Below are 21,669 nucleotides of genomic sequence, written 5' to 3'. Positions count from 1 at the left end.
CTTCGGATATAATGTCGCCTCGAAAACGATGTAGCCTCGGATACTAGTTCACTTCGGATACTGTCGCTGTCGCATACAATGTCGCATCGGATACAATGTTGGCTCGGATATAAAGTCGCCTCTGATATAATGTAGCCTCGGTTACTATGTTTCCTTTGGCTATAATGTCGCTTCGGATACTATGTTGCCTTGAGATATAATGGCGCCTCAGATACAATGTAGCCTCGTATACTATTTTCTTTCGGATAGAAGGTTGCTTTGGATGCAATGTCACCTCAGATACAATGTAGCCTCGTATACTATTTTCTTTCGGATACAAGGTCGCTTCGGTTACTTTGTCGCCTTCGGATACAATGTCGCGTCGGATACAATGTTGCCTCGGATATAAAGTCGCCTCGAATACAATGTAGTCTCAGGTATTATGTTGCCTTCAGCTACAATGTCGCTTCGGATACTATATTGCCTTCGGATATAATGTCGCCTCGGATACAATGTTGCCTCGAATATAAAGTAGCCTTGGATACAATGTAGCCTCGGATACTATGTTGACTTCGACTATAATGTCGCTTCGGATACTAATAATGGCATTCAATTAAAAAACCTAAAAAGTCCCAAAAATATGGCAAGAACTAACCCAGAAAACCCCGAAGCGAAGATTAAAGAGGAAATATCACAATTAATAAAAGAACCCCAAAAAAGGAGATTCAGAGAATAATAGCCACTAAAAGATACTTTAGATGCACATTCAAGGGTTTTGATATCTTTCTTCAAGGGCTTGAAGACTTCAGCCTGAAATGTAGGAACTTTAGGAGCTTTTCCTTCTCTCTCAGCTTCCTTAGAAACTTGAAAATTAGGTGGCTTAGAGAAAACTGCAAGAACAAATATCTGCATATGAAATTAAAGAATAAACAATCAATTAGAGAATAAAACCAAATGAAACTAAACTAAAGAATAAAAACAAATGAAAATACCAAACAGTAGAAAATTGTTTTTGATTTTGTGAAATAATGTAACAATCTTCAGGGATATACCAAAAAAGAACAAAAATCAGTAGGATTGAAAAGAGAATTTAAAGAAGAAAAAGCTAACCTCTTTTAAAGCCAAAATAAAAGCTGTTGAAGAGCAGGAACCCATCTCCCAATTATAGCCAACTACAAGATCTCATCTCTAACTTACCCACTACTAATGATTGAAGAACAACCATTGATTAATTCTGACAGTTGGAAAATAAAAAAGTTAGATACAGAACAGCAAACCCTAGAACAGCCCACCTAGAATCCCTTCATCATTTTCCCATAAAGAAACAAAAATAACAAAATAATAAGAAAAACTCAGATAGTAAAAAAGCGAAAAAGTAGGGGGGAAAGAGACTACCTCTATGTCTATCCGAAAGCCTCTTCATCTCCATCTTTTAGGATTTCTACAGAAAATAATATACATGTCAATAGCACATCTCATGAGTGGTAGAAGATAACTTTGAGAATGACAGAAATGGGAAAAAAAGAGAACAAAAAAAAGCCACCAAGAACCAAACAAATTCTTCTCCTGATTCTTCTCTTTTTCTCTCTTTTTCTTGATGTCTTTTGAGAATAAGAAAATAGACCTCTCGGAAAGAGAATTTCTGGTGATAGGATTTGAAGAACTTCCAAAAGGGAGAGCGGACTTGGTATTATGGTTCCTGGGGATAGATGGAAGAGAGCGAAGGACATGCATTCCGTTAAGTCGAGAAAGGGCTAAAAAATCTCAAAAATATCTCAGACAGAAGACACGTAGTACGGATAGAGATAAATAAATTACGGAGGGACGGTCTTGCCCATCCATATAGGCATAGTGGCATGCATCAGGTAAGTGTTAAACCGTAGAAATGTTGAACTATAATGTGTTAAATGGACAGAATCTACAAATAAATCAAAAAAATTAGTGCTTTTCTCTCCTGCTAGTAAGAGGAGGCCAACATGTGTCGATGAACAGTAAAAAACCCTTCCAGCTTATTATAGTAAATACTAGTAAGAAATCCCGTGCAATGCACAAGTAATATTAAATAACCGCAAGTGCACAGATCGTGTAAATACGGGTCGAACTCAGGGAAGAGCTTATTGTGATTTCTACGCTTATACTACTTAGAAAATAAACTTATGATATATTATTGCCTAGAATGGTCTCAGGATTTTCGTGGACTACAACCTCGGATCCAACAATATATTTACATTTATAAACTAAATAGACAAGGATCGAAAACAATAAAGAAACGATTACAACTTTTAATCCTTATATTTAGGCAAAGTAAACCAATAAAGATTTTTATTAATTAATTGTCTAATCTAATTAGAAAATAAAAATCTAAAATCTAAATTGATTGGAAAAACTACTAAAGTGAATTGAAATTTTATTGGAAAAGTAATTGAAAATCTAATTAAAACTTTAATTCGATTAAAATATTACTTAGAGTTAGAATCCACCATGGTTTTGGATTGGATTATTAATCAAACCAATTTTTGATTGTATTGAATCGCATAATTGATAGTTAAGTCTATGAGAGATAAGATCAAAGAACGTTATTTCCCATGAGTAATTTATCAACTATACTATTCAATTTTATTGAATATATAAGTATTTATAGTGTTTATCGGCAATTACTCATGCGAAAGGGAAAAGCCAATGGCATGAGTGATTGGGATCCAACAATTATAAATCCTTATATATGCTATTTTTTTACTCCAATGAATTTAATCAAAAACCTTTCTCCTTCCCCATGGTTTCACCTAAACCCTAAGTAGGTCGGATTTAGTTAAGCATAGAGAAGGGGAAAGAAGCAAAAATAGATAAGATAGAGAAGAGAATTGCCATTAAAGAACTTAGAAAGGAAAAGAAACAAAGAGAACTCTTCTTTAATTGAACTTGAAAACAAAAATACATCACATTGAAATTGAAATAAAAGATAAAATAAAGAAAACTTATTCTTTTTCTCCTTCAATGGTTGAATCATTGTCCTCCTTCAAGCCTTGATCTCGCCTTGGATTGAATCTTGAATAGTTGGATCAAAGAGAGAAAGGGATTCATCTCGTCGATACGAGTCCAACGGATCCGACCACACGCGAATCAGAGCTAAAACAAAGAAGTTATGGTCCGTTGAAGTTTTTAAAAAATAAAATAAAAAACTGCGAAGACGCGACGAGACTAAAAATTCAAGAAGATGGAAGAGAGTTCAAGAGAAATAGATATAGAGGATTTTCGGTGAAAATGATTACTAAATTAAGGGATTGAAAAAGATGTAAGGTGGAGATTAAAAAGCTAATCTTAGGAAACAAATGAAATGATAAGATTAAGGCTTGATGGGCTTTCTATATCTCTTCTAAAAGAAACATGGGTTACTTTCTTATTTTTCCTCTTTCCAAAGTTGTGTATAAAACCTTCCAATTATATCCTCAAGCAACTTTCTAAATGTTAGAAAGAAAATAATAGAAAGTTTCCAAGTTAAGGGATATGTGCATGAAACAACCAAATTGTCTCTATCCTTCGAATAAATTACAACCATGCCACATTAATTTGCAAATGGCTACTCTACCCATCCATGTAATAAACACAAACAATTATATTTGCCTCTCCCCTCTTGATTTCCAAGGAACGATCCAAGCCATCCAATTGACGGTCCACTATGTAAATTAATTGCACCCATAAACCATTCCAATGAGGTGATCCAAACCGTTGAATTCATGGATCCCAATGTGAATTTCGATCTTACCAATGGTCGCTCCTCTTGAATCATTTTTGTGGGCTGATCTTAGTTCAAATGATGGTCAATAATGTAAAATTATTTGCACCTCACAAATCACCTCCATAAGATGATCTTAACCACACATTTTGTGGGCGTTAGAATAAATTGCTTGTACCCCTCCAAATCATTTTTCAAAGTTATTCCGAACCAACCAATTGATGAACCATAGATGATCTAAACCCTTCAAATGATGGGTCACAATGGTGGTGTTCTCATATTTGATCTTTTCTTTAGAATTTCATCTCTTTAGCTCCATTTTCCATGAAAATTCAAAAAGAACCCTGAAACACCAAAAACACACAAAATACCTTAGTAGTACCGCTCTAAACATAAAATATGCATGTTTTTCCTATATACCATTCACACATAAATGTGCTAATCAACGGGCAACAAAGAACTTGGAAGTTGTAATTAATAATTTAAAAATGCAGCAGATTAATCAAGGTGGTGAAACCATAAAAAAATCAAGGTGGTGAAACTGAGTATCTCATCTATCATTGAAATGCAGCAGATTAAGCTTCAAGTAGAAGAAAAAACTGCCTCTTACTGTTTCCACATCCATTAACATGCTTGAACTTCCTCCTCCAGTGGTAGTGATGCAAGCCAAGTCTCTGATATCAAAGGATAATTATGGATTGATAAACCAAAATAAAAAAAGTCACACATACCAACAAAAGACCAAGGAAAATGACAAACTTGAAGTGTTAAAAAAAAAAAAGACACCCCCATCTTATAGGCAAATGAGCAGCAACTTAGACCATGTCGATTAAAAAAAAGGGAATTTTTAATAAACTTGAGGAACTAACTTTAGATGGAGAGAAGAAAAAACACTGACCACCAAAAAAATTATCAGAAGAGAAATAACTTTAGTACGGGAGGACTTAACACCAACCCACATCACACATCAGAAATTTCTTGCAAAAAATAAACTACAAATGGGAGAAATTTCAACCCAGAAGAGACATCAAACTAATTGTTGGATGTCGTGAAAGAATATAAAAGGATGACTGCAAAATGACCAGGATGCTCATATAAATGAATGAAATAATTAAAATTTGGAGTATTTTACAATAGAAGCCCTACCAATTCCTCTTGAAGCAGCAAATTTTAGAGAGAAGAAAATGGGAAAACAAATAATCACCATTTGCAGCTCACCTCTCTGTGGCCAAAAATCTCCTTTGCCTGTGGGTATTGACGAACAATTTGAGACATATGTTCCAAGCAACTCAGAAAGAGCAAAATTGTAGCCATCCGGAAAGTTAGGAATATCATCAGTATACTTTGTATGGCTGAAAAAGCTTTCTAGGTTCGTAAACATAGTTCCAGTCCTGTAGCGTGAATATTATCAGGTTAAGATTAGAACAAATCAGCTTCATGACCAAATCCATTAGCTACCTAGATTATCTATTTCAGTTAAAACATCACCATACTAAAGATAAAACAAATAAAGAACTAAGAGAAATTCAAAATAACAAAAAAACTAAAAGAGAACTACTAACACTGTCACAGTAGCTTTAGCTCCCAATTCTGAACACGTCCGTAAAGAAGGGAAAGCCCATCAAACACACCATTAAAACCTAAATCCATGGTAAAAAAAACATATAAAATTAAAAAACATAGAAGAATTCAACATTTTCAGTAGTTAGACACAAGCATTTGAACCTAAAATCCAAAACCCATACAAAAACCCACTATGCAAAATGGAAGTAACCCACAAAACACCGAGGCTAGCTAGAACTCACAGAACACTCATCAGTTGCATTACCTTTGGTTGGATTGTAGCCCACACTAAAATAAGGCAATAAACTACAATAGTTAGATTGTAGGTCACAGAGCACTCATCAATTGCATTATCTTGGTTGTTCTAAGAAGGCTAGCTAGAACTCAACTTATCCAAATGACTCTGAACCTGCTTTATTGAGATGCTTGACCCAAATGTGGGAGGTACTTAGTTTTTTAGAGAAAATAAATGACTGAAAGCCCAGGACGCTACACAGCCAGAAGCCAGCAAAATATTATAGTATTTCTTAGAGGTTTGCGCTCTACTATCTCGGTGAAGAAAGATAGTTTCCCCAAACATATTTAGATTTTCACCCATGGCTTTTTCATTAAAATGACAGATTTGACCTGTTGCTTACGTCAATCTTCATCAACCCAAAATCATGACTATCATCCATTAGAAGACAACAAACAGGTACATTACATGAACTTTGTGCAGAAGCACATAAGTTGCTTCGACACGGACACAGATTACTCTGCCAAAATTTTCATCTTAGTTTTTCTGATGATCTAGAAGCAGAGAACTGATTACTCTGCCAATCAACATCTGCGAGAAATAAGATTCATTAAAGCTCATGTTGAATTGAAAAACTTGTAAGTCCAAAAAATTCCTTTCATTTTTAATGTTTCTTTGAACAACGAAATTATATGAATGGACTCATTAGGATATAATCCGAATAACATAAAAGCTCAAGATCTGAATAATTTGAAGAGCCTCAAAACTGAAAAAAGATTTGAAAACTTAGAAAACATTTTCCTAACAAAGAGATGGCCATACATGAAGTTCAAATTTCATAGTTAATTGTCAAATTAAAAGAAACTAAATCCATTTGGTAGGTTTTGTGTGAAGAATAGATGCCCCAATTAACACTTCATTTAGCAATTTCTTCCATTTCCACCTATAGAGCTGCTTCCAAATCAACATTGACAATAACACATTGATTTGTGCTCATAGAAAAGCTATATAAAAGCGAAGTTCAGACCATTAGCGGCTACTATTTGAAATGACTAACATTTATCTAAGAAAAGAACATAACATTCATGGCGCAAACAGAAGTTAAAGACATGCATCAAGATATCTAAAATTCTAATGCCAAACAACTCATTTTATTGAAGACTGACTGAAAAAATAGGAAATCAACCTCGTTCATTCATGTTATTCCGGAAAAAAAATGTAATTACATAAATTTTTAGAACTCCAACAACAAAAAAGAGGGGAGGACAAAATGCATAGTTATTAGAAAAAAATAAACAATAAAAAGAAGACAAAGCAGAATAAATTAAAAGTTCATTCACAACTACTCTCATTAGGGATAATGCGAAAAAAACTACCAAACTAAACATGGAAATGATATTTTCAGAATTTGAAAAATATGTAGGTCCTAGAAAGACAGGACACTTGAAAAGGACAACACAAACTAAAGTATAAAAAAGTTATCATCATTATAATCTTCTAAAAATTCCAAATAATAATAATAATAATAATAATAAATTCTACCAATGTCATGACTAAATAAATTTCTTTTATGAATGCAACTTATTTATCTTCCGAAGATAAATCTTCACTAGTCAGGTAGGTCAATCAAAGGTCAATCCAAAGTTTTCTACTACAGGATGAGAGGAACAAAAAGATTAATGATCAATAAGAAAGAAACACTGGAAAATAAGATAAATAGATCCAAGTAGGAGAAGAGGTAATGAAGGAGTATTCCAGGACGTACGGTGCCACTTGAGGGTTCAACTAAGAGCAATACTTCTAAAATAGAATAATATTCCAAAAAGTGGGTAAGCACTTGCCTGAGAAATCACTAATCCTTTCTGAACCGCTTTAAAAATTCAACAAACTCTCTAAGTTGTAAGAAAGAAATCACCCAAAAAGAAGAGATGTAAAAAAGGGGATCCATTTGAGGTGATCATAAACCTGTTCCATCTGAGAAATAGTTATGAACAATAGCCATCCATAAAGCAAAAAAGCTCCACATCTAATCACCCATGCCTTCCAACAAAATGATAATTAAATACATATACAAAGGAAGCTATAAGCAAAGTTCTCACATCAAATCATTTATCCAATCAACCTCGCATTCCAACAAAATGATAAATACATATAAGAAGGAAGCTATATGCAAAGTCCTCACAACAATGCATTTATACAAACCCAAAATTAAGAACGCAAGTAAAACCCCAAAATAGTAAGAGAGTCATCAACTAAGAGTGATGCTTTTAATGTTGAACAATATTTCAAAAAAATTGGGATGTACTTCCATGAGAAATCACAACTCCAGGGGTTGAGCCTATAGCTCAGCTGGTAAAGACTATGTCTTTCACCCTGAGGTCAGGGGTTCGATCCCAGCTTACGTACCAAAAGGGAAAAAAGCTAATATGTTAGTGCAAAGCTAACAAACTGGTAAAACAGACTGAGAAGGTCATTATCAAATATGTTAGTGTGTATATCAATACCCTATGCATATACCTTTGTTGTAAACTTTGGAATTAGAACTGACAAAAGTTCTAGCAACTGCTGGCTTATTTGTAAAAGCTAAAGTAATATAAGGAATTTAGATAGATGCAGCCATTCTTGTGTTCACAAAACAAAAGTGCCAAAATCAATAACCATATATCTTGTTGGATGACAGAATTAAGGTCATTGACCCAATAATAGATAAGAAGAAAATTGGACATCTTTAGCATATAAAAGAGATGTCGAAACCAGCAAGGGTTAGGCAAAAATAAAGTAACAGGTAATCTTCAAAGGAATGTGAAAGCATGTCCCAAGATGACCTACGATATCTTTCAAAGGAATACATGTTGGATGAACAGAAAAAAATAGATTTAAAGTTCAGAAAATATGACCATAGATACTGTTGTCTGTTGAATTGTTGCTCACCTAAAGAGAGCATAATAGTGGTATTCGTTATCTATGTAGGTTTGGTGTAAAAATATATGGATAAAAAGAACTTGATAGCAGATAAAAGGTCTAAATAATAGCCAAAGCTAACATATAAAAGAGATGCCGAAATCAGCAAGGGTTATGCAAAAATAAAGTAACAGGTAATATTCAAAGGATTGTGAAAGCATGTCCCAAGACAACCATCGATATCTGTGAAAGGAATATATGTTGGGCTAACAGAAAAATATGGATTTAATGTTCAGAAGATATGACCATGGATACTATTGAATTGTTGCTTACGTAAAGACAATTAGCATAATAGTGGTATTCGTTATCTATGTAGGTTTAGTGTAAAAAATATACGGATAAAAAGAACTTGATAGCAGATAAAAGAACTAAATAATAGCCAAAGCTGTTTTAAGTCATGTAGTTGTTGGATTTCTTTATTTCTAGAAATGCTAATATAATCACCGGTATGTGCTTTGGAGATGTGTTGTTGAACCTGAGCATATATACCTTGGAAATCTAAAGGAAAGGGAAATCCGACTCTCCATACATCTTTGGGAAACCAGATGTTTGAAAAAAATTTGTTCGGGCATTGTGGACCCCGATCCTGGAAAGTGGCGAGTAATGAGTCCCTGTCGGTCCTTTAGATCTCCACATATGAAGGAGAGCTCTACCAAGGAACTCTTAACACAATATGAGTGGTGATATATGAGATACCTCTTGATCCGAAGACGTAGCCCTTAATCAAGACGTATCTAAAATATGAAAGAGTCACCATCCATGGATAGGCCATGGAACCAAAAAATATACTATGTTCCCAATGTATCACCAGAAACAATTGGGTCTGTGCCTGATTACGAGTTGGAAAGGTGTTAGGCATCCAACTCGCCCGAGCGCACTCGGTCTCTTATGCCATATTTTATTAACTTTGAAGAATTTTTGGCGAAAATCATGTGAAATGGGAACCATCATCCCCAAAAAAACTTCTACCTAAACATGCATGACCCGGGGATGGGCAAAAGAAAAATAAAACATCCAAGTCCTAATGAGAGGTGATATCAGTGAAACCTGACAATGGAATAAACACTAGAATCCGTCGTCTCCTCCTCTCAAGAAGAGAAATAATATACAGGCAATAGCACATACAACATATGAATAAGATCACATCGCTTAAGAGGAGGTGGAAGAGTCTAATGCAAATCCAATGTCAGATAACCCTGCTACCTGTCTCCACTAATCCTAACACATCACATCTAATCCTAACTCATCACATCTAAAAAGCAGTAAACAAACACATGCATAGCTATAGCTAAGCAAGTATAATAAAATGAAAGAGCAGATATAATGAGGAGATATGATTAAATAAGATAAGTATGAAAAGCAGTAAATAACTACCGCTAAACACGCAATCAGGAGATAATAGACAAGTAAGCAGTAAAAAGCTACAGCTAAGCATGTGAATAAACTAGTAAGTAAAGCAATAAAGAGATAAGGGAGCTATAGCTGAACATGTGAATGAGATAATAAAAGAAACACACAAGAGAAATGTCTAAAGTGCAAACACTCAAGAAAAGGGAAGAAAACATACTAACATGTACCTATACAACACATAGTAACAAGTACTAGACTACAAACTCCTAAAACTCTAAAATAATAAAAAATAGTGTAACAGTATCCCCTAAACTTGGGTGACCAGCCACTCATGCTGCCTACGTATCCAAGCCCCTTTTTGGAATCAAGGTTTATGTAGTTTTGTGGCCTATTATAAGCTATAATCTCTATTGTGCCTAGACTACTAAACTAGACTCGACCTAAAAGATCGGATGTGTTTTTAAAGCTTTTTGAACGATATTTAAGTTAAAGTGGATTGTAGATTTTAGGACACCCCATATGCCCTAGCTACGTGCAAGTTTTTATCCTTAAACTAATGCATGTGGGCCCTACATCTTATGTGCATCTAGGTTGTATCCTAGGAAAACAATAGGCTATCTAAGTGAGTCCTAAATCTAGCCATCAGCTGACTATGCGCCAAGCTATATAGTCAAACTGACCACACAGGGGCTCCTAACTCTAGGAGTCTCTTGACTCTAGGCAAACTCCTAACTCTAAAACACTCTATATCTAGGACAAACTACTACCTCTAGAGGAAGATCTTTTCGAAAACGGTTTATTGAAAAGCTTTGTTTGAAAAGGTTTGAATGGTTTCTTTTTTAAGGTTTGACTGAACTTGGGATAAAGATCCCAAGCTGCCTATGTACCTCGTGGAAAAGGATCAAGCCAACCTAGTTCGGAAATAAACTTTCCCAGTACGCTTCTAAAATTTTTGAAATTTTCAAATGTTTCAAATGTTTTTAAAGTTTTCAAAATATTTCAATATTTTTTTAGTTTCAAATTTCTGATGTTTTTGAGTTTTAAAATTGAAGTGTTTTTAGATTTTTAAAATATTTTCACCCTTTTGGTCAAAGGCCAAAGAGAAGTAACAACAACACTAGTGTGCTCCAAGTAGTGTGACAACAACGCGAAACCCTAAAACAAGTAAACTAGTGTCCTAAGGAAAGTAAAAATGATCTAAGATCCCAGATAGGTAAGCTCTAATAAGACTGAGTTAGTCTCTAACAAAGAGAAGTGACAACAACACTAAAGGACGAACTACTATCTAAAACAAACCCTAAAGCTATAGGGTAAACTAAAAATCTATAAGATGGACTCTTAAGCAGCCAACTCTAAAGAGGGCAAATAAGTCAAAGACTCTCTAATAATGCTACCAAAGATGGGTGCAAATAAGTCAAAGACTATCTAATAACGCTACCAAAGGTGGGTGCAAATAAGTCAAAGACTGGACTCCTAAATGGAGAGAAAATAAACAAGGGGTGCTAGTGAAACTATACAAGCCTCCTAGACACAAAGGTGGGCTCCAAGTATCCCTATCATTGCCCTTGCATTGATAAATAGGAATAAGGCAAATAAAAAACTAAGTTAGACTCTAACCTTAATGGGAGTACAACTTAGAGGGGGTTCTATAAATGAAGCTAGGTGACTCTCTAATGAGAGCAAAATGGTTTCCTAAAGGGATAAGCTCTAAATGACAAGGCTTGTCTCCAAATGAGAACCGCCTAATGAGACACAGTGTGTCTCCTAATGGGGGCTCTAGATGACTCTTTCATTGTCCTTACAATGCTTTTATACCTCTAGAATTAAACATAACATTGGGGAAATAAAGTCCTAGAAAGTTTGCTAAAAATCTTATATTTACCTTAATTGATCAATACTAATCAAACAAAGAAATGATTTGCTAGAACTAAAATGAGCAGAAACCAGATTAAAATAAAATACCCTATCTTAAGCTTGTTCTCACTACACAAGCTCATGATGATATCATTTAGTCCATTGAGAATTTATGTAATTATATCTTTCAGCAGGTTATCAAGTATTGGTAAAACAAATGAAAAAAAATCCGACACAAGAACACACATATTAAACCCATATTAACAAATCCTGGTATTGAAATTATTCCCACCTTCTAAAAAAATCATAATCTAAAGGTACAAATGATTTTATACTAGGCTTATCATGCACAGGTGTTCAAAGCTGAGGATGCAGATATATAGAACTCCGAGGCCATGATTATAAAACTAATAGCAAGAATATTAAAGATTAATCCATTAATGATCATTTACCCTAAAAAAAACACTCGGCAACTGTTTATCAATAATGGTATGGGATTGCATTCCATTTAAAACAAACAATGACTAATGTTGGTTGAAATAAAATACGAGCATGTTAAATGACCAAGTTTAAAACAAACAATGACCAAGTTATCTCAGCCATCTAATTTGAAATTAACGTGTATGTCAGGTGCTATAGTAAACAAGGAATAAAATTTGCACGCTTTAATCATATAACCAAGTTATAATAAAATAATAAACCAAAAGCAACAGAAGTCCAAATTGTATTAATCTTGGACTACTGCTCTATCCTTATAATCCACAAAACTTTGCCAAACCAGACTTCTTATAAAAACTTTTGATCTGAAAACATCTATTATTAAAACTCATCATGGAATTGGTTTGCCTGGAACTGGGATTCAAAAAAACTAACTCTGAACTATACGGCATGACAATATTATGGGACTCTTTAAAATTAATCAAACTCAATTAGCTCCAATGATCATTTTGACACTAATAGTGTAAAATATAGCAGATTTCATTACATTAGAATCCTTTTCCAACTTCATGCATCTAATATAATAAAAGATTGAAGCAATTCCTAAAAAAAACCTGATCCCTACTACTATTTTCTCATTATTTAAGACAAGTTACTTGCCAACCTCTTAACTCTATGACCCTAAATAACTGTTCTTCCAATTTTGGAATTACACGATATTAACCACTATTAAAACTTTGAACCTCTGCAACTATTAAATTTTTAAACCAAATAAACACCTGACAAATACTTCGATATATCTTCAGCATATATAAATTAACCTTGATAGCCAATTACACCATAACATGATCATCACAATATAAGAAACCCAACAACTACATAAAAATACCATAACAATTGTATCATGTACAAGTTAAAACCCAAAAGAAAGCTAATAAATTTATACTATCATACTACCACCACAGTGTATGTCAAAAGCAATTATAAACTATGATAAATCCCCACAGTTTTATCAAACTAAAAAAAATACTTAAGAAACTCCAGCAAGGTCATACTAAAGTGTAGAATTTTCTAATCAAGCTTAATACTACCCAACAGAAAACATTGCAAATTGGATATTCTTAAACAAAATCATAGGCACAACACCTGGCACGTCAAGATGCTAAATTCTCAGGCTAACCAACAAAACAATGTTCTAAATTCTGTACTTGACAAATTTGTTTTTCCATTTATGAATCACAAAAAAAAAACAAATACAAAATCATTATATAAAGTAATCCCTTTCATCTGATGCAAACATAAAAAAAACCCTAAAAAAAATACTGAGACAAATTATATTGACCAAAACAAAAACAGTACTTATACATTACACTAAAACACAGTCATGTTTATGCAAAAAGTAACATCATGCTGTACAGGTGACAAGTGGACAATCATACATAATGACATGTAACTAAAGGTCATCATCTTGAAACCAAAAATACTTTATTCAAACCAAAGCTAAATATTGGCACTAAAGAGATCCTATAGATGATATTACATGAATTGAATGAATGCCTATTTATACATCTTTTTCACAACCCCCAAAATTGGATATAACTGAACCAAACGAAGACAGATCATTGAGATTCACAAAAGAAACTTTGGCCAAGTGCAAAATAAGTATTCAAATGCTTCTTTTCTTTTATGGTCACAAAATAAGCATATTTATATCTTACAGATGAATGACATTAAGGCTTAAAATCTTTTCAATTCGAAGCCATATGACCAAAATTAATACATGTATTACCTGAACGGATCCATTTTTTGAACATTTGTATGACATTTATCTTGATGATCAAAACAAAAGCCCATACAACCATAAACTGACTTTACAATCATGCTAAATTCCATCTTCATTTCCATTTTAGCAACAATATTTCTTAAATAACCTTTATCTTATATCAAATAGTTTCAACTGAAATGAGCCTAAAAATTCAATGTTTTATACATGGCATACAAGCTCAATAAGCTTTTATAAATAACTTCTAAGATGAAAAACTCCTAACAAAAGCTATATTGAAACATATCCTCACAGTATCTGTCCATGCTCTGATTTTCACCATAACTAACAAATACAAACAGATAAACAAAGCTGAATATAAATGCTTTAAATTTTCCTCAGACCCAGCACCAAAGCTAAAATTTGAGAAAATCAATTATCATGTCATGATTCAAAGATCAAAGCCACTGAAAAAAATGAGATAAAGAACATGTACATAAACTAAGAACCATCTAATCACAGAGAAACTAAAATAAATAAAAAATCAATCATGACTCGAAATTTCATAGGAAAGCAATGAGAAAGTTACATGTTATGGACGTAGTCCCTTAATCTTCTTCCCTTATTTCTCATACATTTAATTATCTTACCTTCTCTTCTTCATATCTAAGCCATTTCAAATACACTTTTGCTCTTTTTTTTAAATTTCACTTCTTTGAAACAATTGAATTTCAGATCTGAAGAATCTCTAGCAATCTGCTCCTTTTAGCTGAAGATTTGATCTAAAATGAAATAAATGCCCTGATTCTCATGGAAAACCTTCAGATCTGATGAGGATCAGAGTTTATAAAAGAGAATCGAGGCGATGATGGTGTAGATCCGAAGAAGAAGCTAAGAAAAAGGGAAATTAGAGGCTTCTAGTTTCGGACCTAGGGTTTTGAAAAGAAATGATGAAGAAGAAAAAAAATAAAGCCTAAAACAAGGGTTTCAGATTGGAAAAAGCTATTTTCTAAGGCTTCAAAATGAATAAAATGAGGTAATAGCTAGAAGAAACGGATAAGCTTGAATCAATAGTGGTGATGATGGCCAGCCGGAGCTCCAGTCAATCACACCGGAGAAGAAGATGAGTGATCCCTCTCTTTTCTCTACTTTTTTATAAACCCTAACCAAGGTCAATGAAAAATTCTTCCCTCTCTCTCTCTCTCTCTCTCTCGATTTTCTCTCTGCTAGGGTTTGCTAAGGATCCCTAAAATGAGAATAAATGAGACCCCAAGCCACTTATTTATAGACATTTACCCTAATGTTTAGCCCCCTCAAGTTACTTGGACAACCTTCTTTGATAAAATATCGACTTATTTTTTAGCAAAAAGGATGGTCCTTGGAAACTTGTTTAATGAAAATTAAGGGAATAAGTTTAAACCCTTTAAGTTGCCCAAAACAAACCCCCCCACTGCAAAATATACTAACCGGACTACCCCCACACTGGATAAACCACTCCCCTCTTTCTACACTATACTACATTACACTATCTATTATGCTTGTTTGTCAGGCAAACCATGACGGATTTTAACGAAATTTTACAGGGGCCTACCTGGGATCCTAACCTACCCTAGGGCAAAGATTGGGACTCTAGTTCACCTATTTAAAGGGTCTTTAATCAAACATGGTTATTTGGGGTTCGATGAAAATGGGGTGTCTACAGGCATTTATAAGTAATAAGCCTCTCAAATATGAAAGAAGAGAATCCTAGAGAACGGGGCAACAAAGAAAAATATAAAATAAATAAATAAATATTGTATTAAAACTATTAAAAAGGAAAACTAAAGCTTATAGTACTCTACAGTACCCCTCAGATCTGGTGATCTAAACTGTCCAATCAAGAACTGTAAATAAACTATTGAAGAATTCTGTTTAATGAGATTTCAAGGATTGGAGGTAGATTTTGGAATAGTTTTGTCCAAATGTAAGGCCTACCAATAATCAACTAATTAGATATTATCAGATTTCATCTGTGCATAAGTCACATTTATGCCTCTAAAAGGGACCAAAAATCAATGACATCAGCAAACTAAGAGATAATGAAAGAGCAAAAAGGGACCAGAGGTCAATGACATCAGCAAACCAAGAGATAATTCAAAGAAAAAGGACAAAACTTAATGGCCCTAGTTATCTATATTTCATGGTCAGAGGATTGGTTTCCAATAGGAAAAGCAAAGGTGATGGTATTATGTAAAGAAACCAACTGCTATGGACTACACACGGGTTGGCATCCATATGATAGGGATATCACTCGCATAGTAAATATCAATTCCTTCCTATTGATGCGATCTTACTGATAAATGGAAGCCTTGACTAACTTATAAGGGCTCTTAAAAAATCCAAAACTTAGCTGATGGTTTTCCCTCATAGTACCTACTCTAGGAATAAATCCAAGGAGTACAAAATTGCAGTCCACCTTAATAAGAATGACTTGAAAAGAAACCATCCACTTTTAAAAACCATAGCCACAAATTAATTGAAGAATATTAAGCAGTAACAATCAAATTCACCTTGGAATCCAAAAAATAAAAGAAATACATGAGAATTTCAAAGAATATACACCATAGAAGATAACAATAAATAAATGAAGCAGAGATGCAAAATCGTGACACCCATCTTCCCTCCTGTTATTCTCAAGAACACATTAATCTGTAGGCAAAAAGGAAACTAAATAAACAAAAATTGATCCCACAAAGAAGACAATAATAAACCTAGAGCTCTCCCCATCTGCCCCAACACTTTCTTGGCCAGCTTAGAGCTTAGCTTTTCTACACCATTTGCCCCAACACTTTCTTGGCCAGCTTAGCTTTTCTAACTCTTGATGATTAACAGCCTAAGGTCTTGCTACAATGGGAAGAGAAGAAATTAGTACAAAATCCTGGGTTGAGGGCTTGGGCAACCCGACCCGAAATTTTTAATAATTTTTTAAGTTTTTAAGCTTAAAATCCTGGGTTGGGTTGGGTCGGGTTGAAATCGGGTTGGGTCGGGTCGGGTTGGCAAAAAGGGTTGCTCGGGTCGGGTTGGAACTAGGGTCGGGTTGGGTTCGGGTTGAGTAAATGGTTGCTTGGGTCGAGTTCCGGTTAGCCTCAACTCGAACCCAACCCGCCCGAGTTGCACCCCTATCCAAGAAGTTATGTGTGCTCCCGGAATCCACAAGGATCATAATCGGCATTTTTTTACAAACCCCTTAATACGCATAATTGGGAATGACGGCGAGCCTGTAAGTGCGAACATAGATATCTGTAAATCCGCAGGTGGAACTTCTTCAGGAGAAAGATCAGTATCTTCCATTTCTGCCTCAACCTCGCCGTTATCACAACCTTCTAATAGAAACAGTTGGGGTCACAACGGTGTCCCGGTACAAACTTCTCATCACAGTTATAGCAGAGGCCTTTTTCTCGGCGTTCCATCATTTGTTTTTCGGTGAGGTGTTTGATGGGAGGAAGGCCATTGTTACCATCAAATTGAGGTTTCGAACCTGGCGGTGAAGGCAATAGAGCCAGTTTAGGAGAGGGTCGCGGACGACGGTTAATAGCATCAATCGATTCCTCCTCTAACCCGGTCAACTCAATAGCTTGATCAAGAGTTGTAGGCTTGAGCTTTTGTACCCCTGGTCGAATCTCATCTTTAAGTCCCGCAAGGAACACACTTATAAAAAATTGATCAGAAAGATCTTCAGTTTTACTGAAATTTTTTTCAAAACGCTCTCGATATGCTACAACCATCCCAGACTGTCGAAGCCTTATAATATCCGCAATGGGATCTTCGCTCACTCTTGGCCCAAAACGCTGACAAATAACCTTTTTGAAGACTGGCCAAGAAACAAGTCCATGAGTGTGCTCAAACCATTGAAGCTATTGAACAGCTTTTCTTTCTAAGTGAACCAAGGCTAGAGCCACCCTTTTCTCCGTATCAATTCCTTTAACCCCAAAAAATTTGTCACAACGATAAACCCAACCCTTTGGATCATCCCCTGCAAATTTAGGAAAATCGATCTTTGCATAATGAGAATGGAATGTACCCGAAGGAGGGGCTAAGTTTCATGGAACAACGATCTCACTCTGATCGACAGTATTACCTTCAGTTTTCGAATAAGTTGGCACATTACCAATGGTTGTCGCAAGCATCATAAAATTTCTGTAAACTGACTTGTAGTTGAAGCCTCTATTCGAGCAACAACATCCTGCAACTTCGTAAGCTCTTCCGAATGATGAGAGGCGGATTCTTGCAATTTAGAAATTGCGGTAGAATGGAGTTCAATTTCGCCTAAATTTGTTTTAAGTCTGGTTCCATCTTCCGTGATTATCGATACGCAAGCCGAAGATCGTCGGCTCTGATACCACTTAATACGGCGCTTGAAAGAGAGACTTAATTAATCTCACGTTCGGGGAGATATCCTCAAGAACAACAGAAGTATAGGCGAAGAAGAAGATTATTTTCCATTCATATCTTGAAAATGACAATTACATGTTTAATAAGAGATCTCTTCTACAACACTTTCCTACTAAAAGAGAATCCTAATAAAACTAAATAAAGAAACAGCTAATAACAATAAAGATTCTTACTAAATCTCTAAATATTAAATAGTAACTAATAGATATTCTTAGAGAATTAAATAGTAACTAGTAGATTATTGTTAATTATCTCTTCATATCATATCAGGTACATAGAGGGAAAAGATGGAAAGAGGTATGGAGAGGGACGTGAGACGTGGCGAGAGTAAATAGAGATGTGGAGATAGACTAAGACGTCGCAACCAGACGCCATTAAAAGCCACGTTGGGGCATCTGTGATAGAAAAGGATCCGCTGCCAATCAAAAAAAAAAAAGGATCCGCCTTTAAAGCTTCAACAAAGAAAGAGAGAGACAGAGAGATGGAAGAGATACGACATGTCTTCGGTTAGGTAGAGCTTAGGGAAAAAATCTCTGACAGAGAGGTGTAAAATCAAGTTTTTCTCTTGTGAGGTCATAAGGGGAGATGTGACACGTGGTAGAGTAATAATACATAGTCTAAGGTTATTAAAAACCATATAGATATGAATTATTTAGGGGCTAAATGGTAAAAGCATATGAGAGACAGTGTGCGGGAGAAAAATCGGCAGCTAAAAAAAGAATTTTCTTTTTCCTCTAGCTATATTGTAGTATCTATCTATATCTTCTATAATCTATAATAAAGAGGGAAGATTTCAGGACACGTGTCGGCCTCCCCTCCCACCTTAGTTAAAATGTCTAAAAAAATAGGAAGAAAAACGAAAAAGAAGAGAAAATAAGGCCGGAAAAACTAAAAAAAGAAATTTTGCTCAATTTCCGCAGCAAAATCTCGAGAAAATCTAGCGAGATTTTTGGAGAAGAAAAAATCTCTCCTCTCTCTCTCTCTCTCTCTCTCTCTCTCTCTCTCTCTCTCCCCCATATTTTCGGTTCCGGTTTATCTCAACGTCTCCCCCTTCCTCTAGGGCTATATTCTCTCACCTCCGAAGGCCAGCCTCGAGACGCACGCCGCAACCGCCATCCAATAAGTTAACGTCAGCCCCGAAATTTCTGGATTTTTCCCTGGGTTTTGGCTAGATTACAGGATTTACAGCCATAATCCCCGATCGTCTCTCTCTCTCCTCAGGCCCTACTATTCTTTCGGTGTTTACACGATCAAGGAGAAAGGATCCAAGAATCGAAGGTACTTCTGCCCTTCTTCTTCGTTGATTTTTTCTGTATTTTTTTTTTTTTTTTTCTAAAAGAGAGGGAGGACCAAATTTGGAAGAGGGATTTTCTAGGAAGGAGGGAATACACAAGGACAAATAAGTATTACACAAAGGGAAAAAGAAGGAGATTGGTTTTTCCAAGTGTTTTCTTGGCAACTGATTTGCTTCCTTTCCATGTCATTTGAGCAGCTCTATTTTCATTCGGGCAACTCAGACACCAATCACACTACTCTAGTCATTCGAGCAACTCTTTCTGCATTTTCTCTCCATTTTCAGGTAACCCATCTATCTAACACGCACCTCGGGCTGAACTTTTTGTTAACCTACACCAATACTGAGTTTTGATTTCATGCCGCAATTTCTAAGACAAACCCATGAGTTGATTAATTTTTCTTTATTTTCTATTCTTTGTTTTTTCCCCCAATTTTCAGATAAGAAATGGCCTCAAAATGGGACTGTCGATACCCATTTGCAGATGACATAAGATGGCCCAAAGCGTGCAGCCATAAATGTATAACCTTTTGCATCATAAACATCTATTTGAGTGTTTTTGGTCTTAGTCATCATTTTGCTCTCTCTCTCTTTCTCGATTTTCGTCATTTCGGTTTGCATCCATCCAAACTAGGGGTGGACATGGTTCGGTTCGGTTCGGTTTTGGGGTATACCCAGAACCGAACCATATATAATCGGTTCCCTGAAATTGGAACCGAACCAGAACCATATAAGTTTGGAACCGAACCGAACCAGAACCATATATAATCGGTTCGGTTCGGTTCGGTTCTGGGTTTACCCGATCTTCATCAAATCAACGGAATTTCTTCACAATAGTTGTTTGAATGTTTGGTTTTCTTTTCTTGAGATAGAATAATTTTTTGTTTCCAGCTTGTCATCATCATTATGGGAAAAGCAGAGCACAAAAGTCTCTAATGAAATGATGAATATGACTTTGTGGGGGCGTTATACAAACTACTCTCATAATATTTTACTATTTTTAAAAGCCTTTCACTTTCTTCTTACACTTACAAAAACTTTCAAGTTAATATTAAAAACAAAAAGGATTCCCACATCTTCTTTCCTGCCATTAAAATATTAAGGCTTGTCTGGTGAGATTAAAAATATTTGGGCAAGTGCTGAGATTAAAAAACTTGTTTTCCAGTCTGACTAAGGGTTTTAAGGTGGGTCGGTTCTTGGTTCGGTTCTCGGTTCCGGGATCCAAACCCAGAACCGAACCGAATTTCCATCGGTTCCAGGTTATTAGAACCGGAACCGAACCATATAACTATGGAACCGAACCGAACCGAACCATATGTGCCGGTTCGGTTCGGTTCCTCGGTTCGAACCGGAACCATGTCCACCCCTAATCCAAACCCTATACTAGCTGAGAGAAGGGCTAACTGTAATATTGCTTCCTTGGGAGGCCTCCGCCTTCACTTCCAAGAGACAAAGATAATCATGAAATTGATTTTTTTACAGTAATAGGAATTGGAAATTATGATGACGTTTTGTGGCTTAAATTTGTATTTGGTGAAGACCATACCATGGAGGAAACATAGAAGTTGAGCACCACAACTACCAAGCTGCAGCTTCATACAATATATGAAACTACCAATTACTCCAAAAGCTTAAGCTGCTGGAGAAGGTGTTATTTAATTTGTTATACTACAACACTGCCCCTCACTTGTGGTCCCTCTTTTAAGGGTTGGCCTACACGTGGCACATATGTCCACTCTTTCTGGGTTGGCCATTACATGTGGATTTTTAATATCGAGAACTTTTGAACCCGACCTTTGCTCTGATACCGTATGAAACAACCAATTACTCCAGAAGCTTAAGCTGTTGGAGAATTTGAAGACCACCACTACGAAGCTGTAACTTCATACAATAGAATTCGAGCACCACCACCACCACTGCCTCCTCTTCATCGATTCAACCAATTCAAAATTGGAATATGGAAGCTTATTTAAGGATCTGTCTTTTTACATTCTGTTTTTTTTTTTTAAGTTCTCTACATCTCAAACATGGCTGAGCAAGTTCCATCATTTAAAGGAGGTGGAGCATTG

At 35.4% G+C, this 21,669-nt stretch overlaps 3 long non-coding RNA genes across 3 annotated transcripts; 1 reads left to right on the top strand and 2 right to left on the bottom strand.

Annotated features, from left to right (window-relative positions):
• Positions 1-611: 611 nt before the first annotated feature.
• LOC143857139 (uncharacterized) lies at positions 612-1,405 on the bottom strand. Its single transcript, XR_013238473.1, has 3 exons — positions 1,375-1,405; positions 1,090-1,213; positions 612-885 (listed from the first exon to the last, which is right to left on the bottom strand). It is a non-coding gene; the product is annotated as an uncharacterized LOC143857139 (long non-coding RNA).
• A 2,822-nt stretch (positions 1,406-4,227) lies between these two features.
• Positions 4,228-5,695, bottom strand: LOC143856877 (uncharacterized). Its single transcript, XR_013238409.1, has 3 exons — positions 5,275-5,695; positions 4,931-5,103; positions 4,228-4,386 (listed from the first exon to the last, which is right to left on the bottom strand). It is a non-coding gene; the product is annotated as an uncharacterized LOC143856877 (long non-coding RNA).
• Positions 5,696-19,509: 13,814 nt separating this feature from the next.
• LOC143857309 (uncharacterized) lies at positions 19,510-20,091 on the top strand. Its single transcript, XR_013238598.1, has 3 exons — positions 19,510-19,584; positions 19,799-19,885; positions 20,041-20,091. It is a non-coding gene; the product is annotated as an uncharacterized LOC143857309 (long non-coding RNA).
• The last annotated feature ends 1,578 nt before the right edge of the window (positions 20,092-21,669 follow it).

The sequence above is a fragment of the Tasmannia lanceolata genome, unplaced genomic scaffold, assembly GCF_043159265.1.
Source record: "Tasmannia lanceolata isolate RefF3 unplaced genomic scaffold, GAP_Taslan_0.1 ptg000024l, whole genome shotgun sequence".
In the NCBI taxonomy this organism is placed as follows: domain Eukaryota; kingdom Viridiplantae; phylum Streptophyta; class Magnoliopsida; order Canellales; family Winteraceae; genus Tasmannia; species Tasmannia lanceolata.
This window is presented reverse-complemented; position numbering and strand designations above follow the sequence as displayed.